The sequence below is a fragment of the Chondrus crispus genome, genomic scaffold, assembly GCF_000350225.1.
Source record: "Chondrus crispus Stackhouse genomic scaffold, scaffold_262, whole genome shotgun sequence".
In the NCBI taxonomy this organism is placed as follows: Eukaryota; Rhodophyta; class Florideophyceae; order Gigartinales; family Gigartinaceae; genus Chondrus; species Chondrus crispus.
Window position 1 is genome coordinate 100154 of NW_005179135.1, and position 10342 is coordinate 110495.

A 10342-nucleotide genomic window follows, 5' to 3' on the forward strand; every position below is an offset into this window, starting at 1 on the left:
GAGCATCCTAAGACCCCGCCTGCAAGGGCACTTGCAGCCTCCGTGAAAGGCGTGAACGACACATTAGGCCCGGAAGGTCTTGTACCATCTGCACTTGTATTCGGAGAGTTCCCGCGTGTGTTTACAAAGTCACAAACTCCTCCAGAGGGACTTAAGTTAAGTGAGAGAGCCTCCGTAGCTCAGTCTGCGCGTAAGGAGATGGGGAAGATCATGGCAGAGATGAGAGTCCGCCGAGCGCTATATTATAGAACGCCATCAGCTGCCGATAGATTTTATCAGCCCGGAGACAAAGTGCTCGTCTGGAGGGAGAAGATTGTCAACCATCGCAAAGGCGAGTGGCTTGGTCCGTTCACCGTACTAACAACGGATGAATCAAGGAAACTTGTATACGTTCAGGATGCAAGGATTGGTGCTGCTAGTCCTTTTAACGCTGTGCAAGTTAAGCGCTATTTGACGTCGGAGACGACATCAGTAAACCTAGTGCACTCCTTCATGATGGACCTCGGAGGAGCGCTAAGCAAGTTTGGAACGACATCTGTTGAGGCTGAGACTACGACTGATGTTCTCTTGACGAAAATAATCACCCGTGGTGATCCGAGAGCGTCTTCTCCCGAGATGACCGCTGCCAAGAAGGCTGAAATCAAGAATCTGCTTGCGCGTGGTACGTTCAAAGTGATACTCAAGGAGGAACTTCCGCCGGACGGAAACATCCTCCCTGGTCGCTTCGTACTTGCCATCAAGTCTACAGACGATGGAAAGATCAAGTACAAAGCCAGATATGTCATCGGTGGCCATCGTGATAAGTACAAAGACTTCATGGTGCATTCTACCCCCACCCTGCAGCCGCAGTCGATAAGACTCCTTCTTGCTCTTGCGGCAGTCTTTGACTTCGACATCTGGACTTCAGATGTGAGGAAGGCGTACCTTCAGTCCGCTGAACCATTGGCTAGAGACATTTTCATCCGAAAGCCCGTTCAGGAGTTTGAATTGGATCCGTCACAGTGCTTGAAGCTCCTCAAGCCCCTCTACGGCTTGTGCGAGTCGGGAGACTTATGGCATGAGACCCTTGCTAAACATCACCGTGAAGAATTAGGAATGAAATCTCTTCGTTCCGATCCTGCCCTATACACGCTCATGGAAGATGGGCTGCTCAAAGGACTATCCCGTGGATATGTAGATGATCTAATTCGCGCTGGCAACAAGCACTTCAAGCAGCTATCGCAAAGGACGAACGCTCGATTCGAAATGTCGGAGGATCAGACTTCGCCGTGTTCGTTCACTGGTTTCTCGCTGTCGAAGAACGAGAACGGCGAGGTAGTACAAGACCAACACGAATACCTCCAGAAACTGGAACAACTACCCCTCGAGGCTAGCTATTCACAGTTTAGATCGATGCGCATGAAGCTAGCTTGGCTTGCGAATACACGTCCGGACTGCTTGTTTGAGATCTCGCAGCTCGCTCAAGTGACAGAGGAGATGTTCCTGCAAGACTCCAAAAGAACGTTGCAGAGATTGAACAAGGCTGTTGCTTTTGCGATCGATAATCGCATCCCCCTGCGAATTGCAAAGCTAAACCAAGAGTCTCTCCGAGTAATAGGTTTCGCTGACGCTTCATTTGAAAATAATGCAGACCTCTCAACACAGCTTGGTCACGTGTGCTTCATCGGCGATGACGCAGGAGCAGTTGTCCCTATCTCTTTTAAGTCATACAAGTCGCGACGTGTGACCAGGTCCGCCATGGCCGGGGAAGTTATCGTCTTTAGTGATCTATTCGACGTTGCTGCCGTCCTCGCCGCTGAACTCCAGTCATTCACAGGAGTCAAGGTCCCGGTTCAGTTTCTCACGGACAGCAAGAGTCTTTTCGATGTCATTTCGAAAGGGTCTAGGACTTCCGAGAAGAGAATGATGTTGCACATAGCTGCGGCAAGGGAAGGTTTCCGAGACAAAGTCATATCGGATATTGGCTTCGCGCGCAGTGCTAGTAATATTGCGGACGGATTGAAAAAGCCGATGCAGCAAAGGTCGTTGCAAAACATGATGCTGTCTGGACGACTTGATGTGACCCCTGAGCAATGGATTGTCCGCAACTAAAGGACAGGAAACGAATTTACTTGGGCTTAACGATCGTGCTGAGACACTACCTTGCGTACTTTGCCAATGCGCAGGGCTGTCGCTGCCTCGCCACCGCACTTGCGCAAGAGGAATTCGCTGAGCCGCATCGGAAAGTCTTTTGCGCTGTCGATGATAAGCGTACTGCCTGCATCGACGACAAGTGTATGGGATACGAGGTTAGGCTGAAATACGTGCACAATGTACACCCGGCTGTCACGGCTCGCTAAGTACGCAAAAGGATTCTCTTTGAATACTTTTGCATCGCATTTTGGGATCTTGTGCATCTCGACTCCGGTTGCCAATTCGTGAAGAAGAAGAGTCGCCTCACGGATCTTTAGAAAATGAGGGCTTTCCTCAAAACAATACTAGTTCACTGCATTAACGACTTCACGTCCAGCAACAATATCCACGGCGTTCGTGATCGCGGCTGTCATGCAGTTACCGTCATTCTGCTTAACAAGAACGTCCCCGTACTCAGTGACGAGGTACTGCTGTACTCCGCGGATTCCAGCTCGCTGCCCAGGGCCGCCAACGGAGATCGCGCAACCAGGATTCTCCGCTAACCATGTCAAGGCGGCGTTCTTGAGCCTCCTGCGAACATAGGTGTGATTATGGCGCTTCTTGCTTGGAATACTGACACGAGTAACAGGGCTCTGAGTCTTCCCATTTGATGCCATTTCGCTCTCGCCGCACACGATAGACTCAATATTGAACGTCTCCCGGGTCTCAACACTCATGCGCTGCGCACGACCCGTCAAATAACCTCGCTCGGGTCTCGCCGTACTCGCTTCGGCTGTTGCGAACTTCACACTGCTGCGCGTAACTATCTTACCACCTTCGCCTTCACACTGTACTACACGCACATTGGTTCACAGGATGCACAATGTTGCCTGAGCGCAAAGGTGAGTCAAGTTCCCCTCGCCACGTGCAGCACAGCGATCAGGAGTCGGAGGGTCGATGGTGTGGACGAGGCGTCCGATCGGAGGGAATGTCGTTGATATACGCTCGGCATGCTGATTTCCGTTCACCGCCGACCGGCACTGTAGACCTAATTTTGAGTAAGTTTTTGCCACGTGCTATTTAGTTTATTCAGAATTTAGGATCGAACTGAGCGCGCCGTCGAGCACTCGACGGCCACGCTCGTCGTCCCCACATAAGCGGCAAGTGAGGCATGATTAGAGAGAGAGAGACAGAATAGAAGTCAGAAGTAAACCATCGGCTTGGTCGTCTTCGCTCGCTAAGGTGCTCCGCCTAGCTTTTCTTTCTGCCCCCCCCGCCCTCTCTCCTTCCTATTCCTCCTCCTGTCTTCGATCCTTCCCGCGCGGGCTCCGCCACACGTTAGATTGTGCTGACGTGCAGCTTCGCCCGAGCCTACGAACCACGTTCAGCGACAATTCTAACAGTCAAATAGTGTCCGTTAACTATTTTGGCAAACATAAACTATTTTGGCAACGCACTGCTTCCCTTTTTTGCCGCACTTTTCCGGAATAGCGATGATGGGCGGCTATCGATCGATATGGAAAAGCATATTACGTTGTAATGGCATGGCACAGCCTGGAGTTTTGGCGGACAAGAGAAAGTAATGGGCTTTCGAATGGCGGTAAAAAGAGAAAAGACGCGCAGGTGTAGTGCAATGCGCCTGTCGGGCAGAGACCGCGGTCCGATGGTCCAGCAAAAACAACAACAGCAGCAAAAAGAAGAACTGCGGATGGCACAGCGCTACGGAGTGTCCGACTCTTCCTTCTCCGTTTAAACGAGCTTGCGACTCGTAGTAGCTCAGATCCCTGATAGGGGGGGGGCACAGAGAAATAGCCCGGCCCGGGATCGGTGTGGTAGAGACTTGCGAAGAGATCTGCTCGACGAGTGTGGGGTGGGGCGCGTACGTAGGTACCCCGGTTCCACAGGGTTGTAAGGCCAATGCTCGTTGAGCTTCTTCGACACCTTGTGACGCAACAAGGCCTTCGACGGGGGCGTCGCAACGCAGCCCGACGGGATGAAATGAAAGTAGCAGCGCTACGCCAACTGTGCCGCCCGATGGCTCGAAACACCTACGCCGGTTCGGTCGCAACCGACACCGATGGTACCAACACTGGCTCGTACTACGACGGAGCCCTTCGAGGGAGACGTCGTTGCAACAGTCTCCGTCGGAAAATGGGTCACAGTAGCAGCGCTACGTCAACTGTGTCGCCCGATGGCTCGAGACACCTACACCGGTTCGGTCGCAACCGAGGCCGATGGCACCAACACAAGATAGGGGAAAATAGGTAGAATTAGAGATAGAAAAGGATAGGGAAATAAAGGAAAAAGAAAAGGGAACCCCGAGCGATAGAGGATGCCGTAGGCTTAGGTAAAAGGGAGCGTCTTGGTAGAGAGGAGCTTCGACCAAGGCGACATTCAACTCCGGCAACTCGGGGTACCTTTACTGACTTGGTGGTCAGAGGGCTAAGGTATATATCGCCCCGCCGGAGCCTCTACCATAGCTCGCGGCGCTAGATCCTAGATCTAATCTAGTGTCAGCAAAATTAATGCCAACTAATTAACTAAATAAAATAATTAAAAATTAAAACTGTGCAATTATTCACACGTGTGTCCCCCCCCCCAACCCGGACTACTTTTCATATCCAAATCAAAATATTTTCCTTCCTTTTCACCCCCCTGTAGAGCCCATTATTGCACTACATATCCCCCTCCTGAGCGCCCTTGTACAGCGCCAAGCCATCGAATAATCTCCTGCCGTTCCTTACCGTGTTTCCCAGTCATCAATCACTCTGCGCGGCGTTCTTACAAGGGTAAGACGAAAATACCATGCTTCCTTCTCCGTCGGAACACTCGGCCAATAGTGCCACCCGTAAGCGTCCGGGTGTGGGCTTTCCTCCCAAGCCCAAAGTGCCCCGGGGTCTTCCTTCCATACCCCGTCTTCCTCCTGTTACCCTACCAAACCGGCCTTCCATCCGGGCTACCATTCTTCTTGGGTAGCCCGTCGATACCCCTCGCTCGATGAGCTACAAGACAAATCCATGCGTGAACATCCTTCCCTATTTGCCTCTTCCCAGTGGTTCTCCCCTGTGGGCGTCCGCGACGTTGCTGCCATCGAACATAGTTTTGCAGACGGCGCTGGCATGTTACCCGGTCAACTACCCCTACAAGCCATTCGCACTTTTGACTGGCGCGCCTGCATTGCCATTCCTACCTCCATCCTTCGTCACTCCTCTCCACGCAGCCGTCGCACCTTGTCCCTGCGATTCATGGACACTGTACTCGCCCGGCTTGACCTCCATTTGACCGACACCCTTATTCCTCCTTCCTTCGGCTGCGACACGTGGAAATTCCGCACGGAGGGGGAGCGCCATTATCTTGACAGTCTCCTCAGTTGGACCCATGGTGACCCCGTGCTGGAAGCGAACCGCTTATGGCATAACCAATTGACAGTGACGAATGACGCCATGTCGTGGACGCGTGCGATTCTCCCTGTTAATTTCCGGCGCATGAAACGCGGGAACCTCTTCTTCTTCCAACACACCGTTCGGTACGAGCGCAAAATGAGGTCGGACACAGGATACTTCCTGGCATACCAAATGATCGAGGCGGGGGAGATCGCGCGGTCACACTACGTCAACCGATACCAGCAGCTTCCCTCATGGTGGGGTCAGTTTGAAGTCTGCGAAGGATTTTGGTCGGAATTGGGCCCCATCCTTACATACTTCGGCAGCCACCTGAACGACCCCGGACACGGGTTGTGTGTTGTCTTCATGACCGAGTGGTGCGTGAAGGTCGCTGGCACCTTGCTTTGGGAGGCGTATGATTGTTGGCGTCTGTGGTACCTTCCCCCGAAGCTCGTTGAGCTCATGTGCCTTCTGGATTACACTGTCCCCCTGGGTGGCGCCGACACCGACCTCGAGTTGCACTCGCTGCTCGACAAGATTAGGCAGATCGACTGGGACAGCGTTCCCCTTCACAACTCTTCCCGCTCCTTCGCGAGGCGACGTCCCTCCTTTTCTCCCGGACGTAGTCACAGCGCGGCGGGTGACTTCGTCTGGTTTAACCCCTGGACGTCGACGTTGTGCTCGTTCTCAGAAGCTCGACTGAGTCGACAGTTCGGGAATCAAATCCCTATCCCCGACGCGGTTCCGGAGCGAGGCGTGGACCCTCGTGCAGAGAGCGTGTGTTCTCGACCGTCCGGCCCTTCGTCTCCTCGTTCCGCGGTCCAACCTCCACGCCAGACGTACAGTCCCCAACGCCTTGTCTCACCGAGCCGTCTTTGCCTGCAATTCCACCTCAGCCGGCTCGTTCACTACCACACCCCCCTCCGGTGTGCCCATTCACACGCGAAAGTCCTCGCGTCGTGTTTCCCTCAACAAACTCAACCGAAACCCTATCAGTCCGGGAAGTGCCGCCGTCTGACGTGGGTCCGACCCCACGTCAGATTTCCCCTGTACGTGAGGAACCCATCGTCACGCCTGCCTCAGCTCCCCCGTCACCCTCAATTCCTAAAGAAAACAACGCCGCCGCTGGCGTCTATCATCTCCTTCTTCGCGCTCACGGCGTGGAGGTAGAGGTCCTTCGGGGTGCAACTCTGGAGGACCCACGAGTCCTAGCCCGGCTGATTACTTCTCTGCCGAAGGAAGGATCCTCCGGTGTTCCGCTCCCTTGATCTGCCATCCGCGGCGGACCCCTCATGTCCATCTTCACCTCCGTTCCCCTTCAGGATTAATAAAATGTGAATCCTCTGCGTATCTGTCGTCCCTTTGCATTCCCCCTCTCCACAAGCACCCCTTTTCTCATCGTCGAGCAGGCCGCGTACAAAACGGCCCTCGGTTACCTCCTCTTTTACGGTCGAGCTCCTGTTTCTATTCCCGCCTTTCCTCCTCTTCAGTGCCTCCTCTTCCTTTTACTTTGCGGAGCCAGGTGTCGGGTCATGGCATTATTTCACTCCTTGGATTCCTTGCCCTCGCCTGCCTCCTCTTCAGTGCCTCCTCTTTCTCTGTGACATCATCGCTACACTGTCCTTGGGGAGAGCCCTTGTGAGAAGCAATTCATTGTCGACGTATTGCGGCTGCGTCGTCGAGGCATAAGCCTTGCCGGGCTTAAGTAGCATGCACGAAGTTTACACGTGGACGAGTGTCCTGATTGATCCTGAGCCCGTGGTCAAAATCTGGACGACAGGTACCTCCTTTTGTTACGGTTCTGGCGTGAGCTCTACGCTTAGGAAAATTCCTAGCCTCTTTTTCCTTCTTATTCGAGCTGTGTGGAGAGGGGTCTCTTCGTTCCCACTCTTGAGCGTACTGTACTTCGCCCCTGGCGACACTTATCGCCGATGGCGAGAGGCAGAGTGTGGCGAACGCACTCCTTTGCTCTCCAGTTTTCGATCCGTAGTCACGCAACAACACAAAAAAAATCAACAGGTCTTCTAACACGATCGAAACTTGATCCCCTTCGTCGTTCTCGGCCCGGGCGCCTCCCGCGTGCACGAATTTTAACTGCAAGTCGTGAAGCGTGATCCCAGCTATCCTCTTCCAGCTCGGCACTCCTTCCTCCTCTTCTGCCAACTTCCTTCTCTTTTCCCGATTTGCATCCCCAAATTCCCCCTCTTTATCTCGCAGCTATTTCTCTAGCTGCGACGTAACCCTCCATCAAAGACGAATCGTCTTCCCAAAGCAACGCGGCTCTGGTCTCTTTCCCTGGGCGGTTGCCTCTTCTTCGTCGATTTTTTTCTTTTTCTCCTCTTTTCTCATACGCCCCGTCGCCGCGGTTGCATCTCCTCATATCCATTCCCTTCTCTTGTCCTTCTCTTTTTCTCATCCTTTCCCAACTCAGTCTCACACGGCTCCTTGTCACTGTTACGACGCCACACGGCCTCGGCACTTCGTTTGCAAAGCTCATTATTGTTGACTTCTGAGAGACACGGGTGAGTTCGGGATTTCACAATGAAAATAAAAATGAATCATTACCGCGTTCGGTCACTCAGTCAAGCTCGCCGAGAGCAGACGACAACAAAATTTTGAGGTACACTGTACAGTTCCTTCAAGGTAAAATGTCTACTTCACCCTTCATCTCCTCCGACGGTCTCCTAGCGTCGAGCGCAATTGGTTCCTTCACACATTCCTTCTCACTTTCGTCCCGGCCTGCACTGACAGCCCCACACACGGTATAACTCTGGAAAGAGAGAAACAACGTAGGCCGTGTACGTTTAGCTGGCGTAACCTTGAGTCCTTAGAGGGCACAAATAAAATTTCTCTTCCGAATGTTCCCCTGACTTCGACTCAGTCGCATAGTCCCGTCAACAAAAAAATGGAAATAATTTTAAGTCGACGCGGGCGAGTGCGGAAGGCAAAATCAGTGCGGTGATGGGTACAGTGCTTTGCAAGACCTGAAACAGTATGGGAGTAGTCGGGTCGTCAGCAAAAGGCTCATCGAGTGATGATAAAAATATCACAATTCGTTTCCCATCTTTCTTTTGTTGTTCTTTTCCCCTTGTGCTCCGCGGACGTGAACACAGAAGTCGGCGCACGTGACTAGTCGCTGGTAAGGGTAGGTCATCAAAAAAAATATTGGATCGATCTTCGTCGTACTGGGGTACCCCCCAGGCGTGCAGTGACGGTTACTTGGACATCGTCATTCGGGATTACCTCCCTCGATCTCTTACACAGCAAGTTTTGCCTCCAAGCACTCCAGTCGTCCTGGTCTCATCTCCGCTGACAAATCCCCAATTTCGCTCTCTTTCTGAGCTTGACAGCTCTAGCTGCTGTTAGCAATGCCGTTGGTAGTAAAACAGGGTAGCTGGCGGCTAGGCAGTTTCGTGGGAGTTGATTCCCATGACGAGCGCGATCTTCGGTTGCCGAGTTAACTTCGGTCCCTCGGACTCCTTTCCGTTCGCGTGTACAGTAGGGCCCTCATGGTAGAAAGACGAAACATCGTAGCGCAACGCCTTTGAGTGACGAGAAACAAAGCAAAAGAACTCGTTCTCCTTCTCGGTGTGCACACCGCATGGTTCTTCGATGGCGATCGTCAGGTCGCCGCTCTGACTTAGTCTGGGTACCTTGATGGACTGACGTCGAAAATCTTGTTCGTCGTCGTTCGCGACGCGGGGTTCGCGTTCTGTACGTCACAAAACAAAAGCAAAAATAAATACACCAACGAAAACAAAAACGTGGGGAAGGAAGGGGGTTATAGTGGCAAGCCAGTAAGTAGTTCGCTCGTAGTCCAAAAAAATGTGCGCGACAAAACTCCTTCCCGGTTGATCATCCTAACACATGAATGTCCCCCTTGATGATGAAGTCAATAGTGGAATGGTACGCATAATAAAACAGGCTGGCAGCACTGTGATGCCGTCGGCCAGGGTCTTATGCATTCATCGGCTCTTTCGGAAGGAGTACGGACGTCCTCAGTCTTTGTACGTGGTCGTGCAATTGCACATGGTGTCGGCGAGTGAAGGCGGTCATGGTCCATGTGGAATCATCTTGTCGCTCGTCGAGCGAACTGTAGGCGTTGCAAATGAACTGGGCAAGTGCCCTTGGGTGCAATCGGTCATGGCTTCGCCTGTGGCAAGTCTTGAGTGTGTATGCGGTCGGTGTGAAAATTGCCAACAACATTTCGTACAAGTGCGGGCAATTCCCTGAATTATAGTTAATTTTTCGGAGACTGGCTGGAGCTCCGTCTACGACTTATGCAGATCGTTTGACAGTCCACCGGCGGCCCATCCATGTTTTTTTTTGAATTAAATTACGCTTCACTGGTGCGGACCGCTGATTCAAACGTCATTCCTTCTCTGTCCATTGATGACACGTGGGGGTGATCCTGTAGACTCCGTGCCTCCTCAGGGAATCCCCTATCTCTCTAACGCCTTGAACACGAATCGCGTATCCGCTCCATCCTTTAACTGGACTCCGCCCTTTGCCTTTCTGGCACGCCTCACTCTGACTTTCCCCCTTCGCACTTCTACCCTCTCCATCTTCTCGCGTTTCCAGACTCTTGTGAGCACCACTCTTCCCTTTCTTCGCGCCGCGTCTCAAAGTACCAATTCCAACTTGACGACATCCCAACGGGTGTTACCACGCTTGGGCGCGTCCGACTTGCGGTGGCAAGGATAACTTCTTCCTTCGGAAATATCTCACCACGGCGCTGCGCGGTAATTGCGCGACTGGTTCCCACGTCGCGTCCTTCGTCTCATATTCATACCATTTCACCCTGAGGACTAATTCCTCATCTTGATACCCGTGATCGATGATCTTTT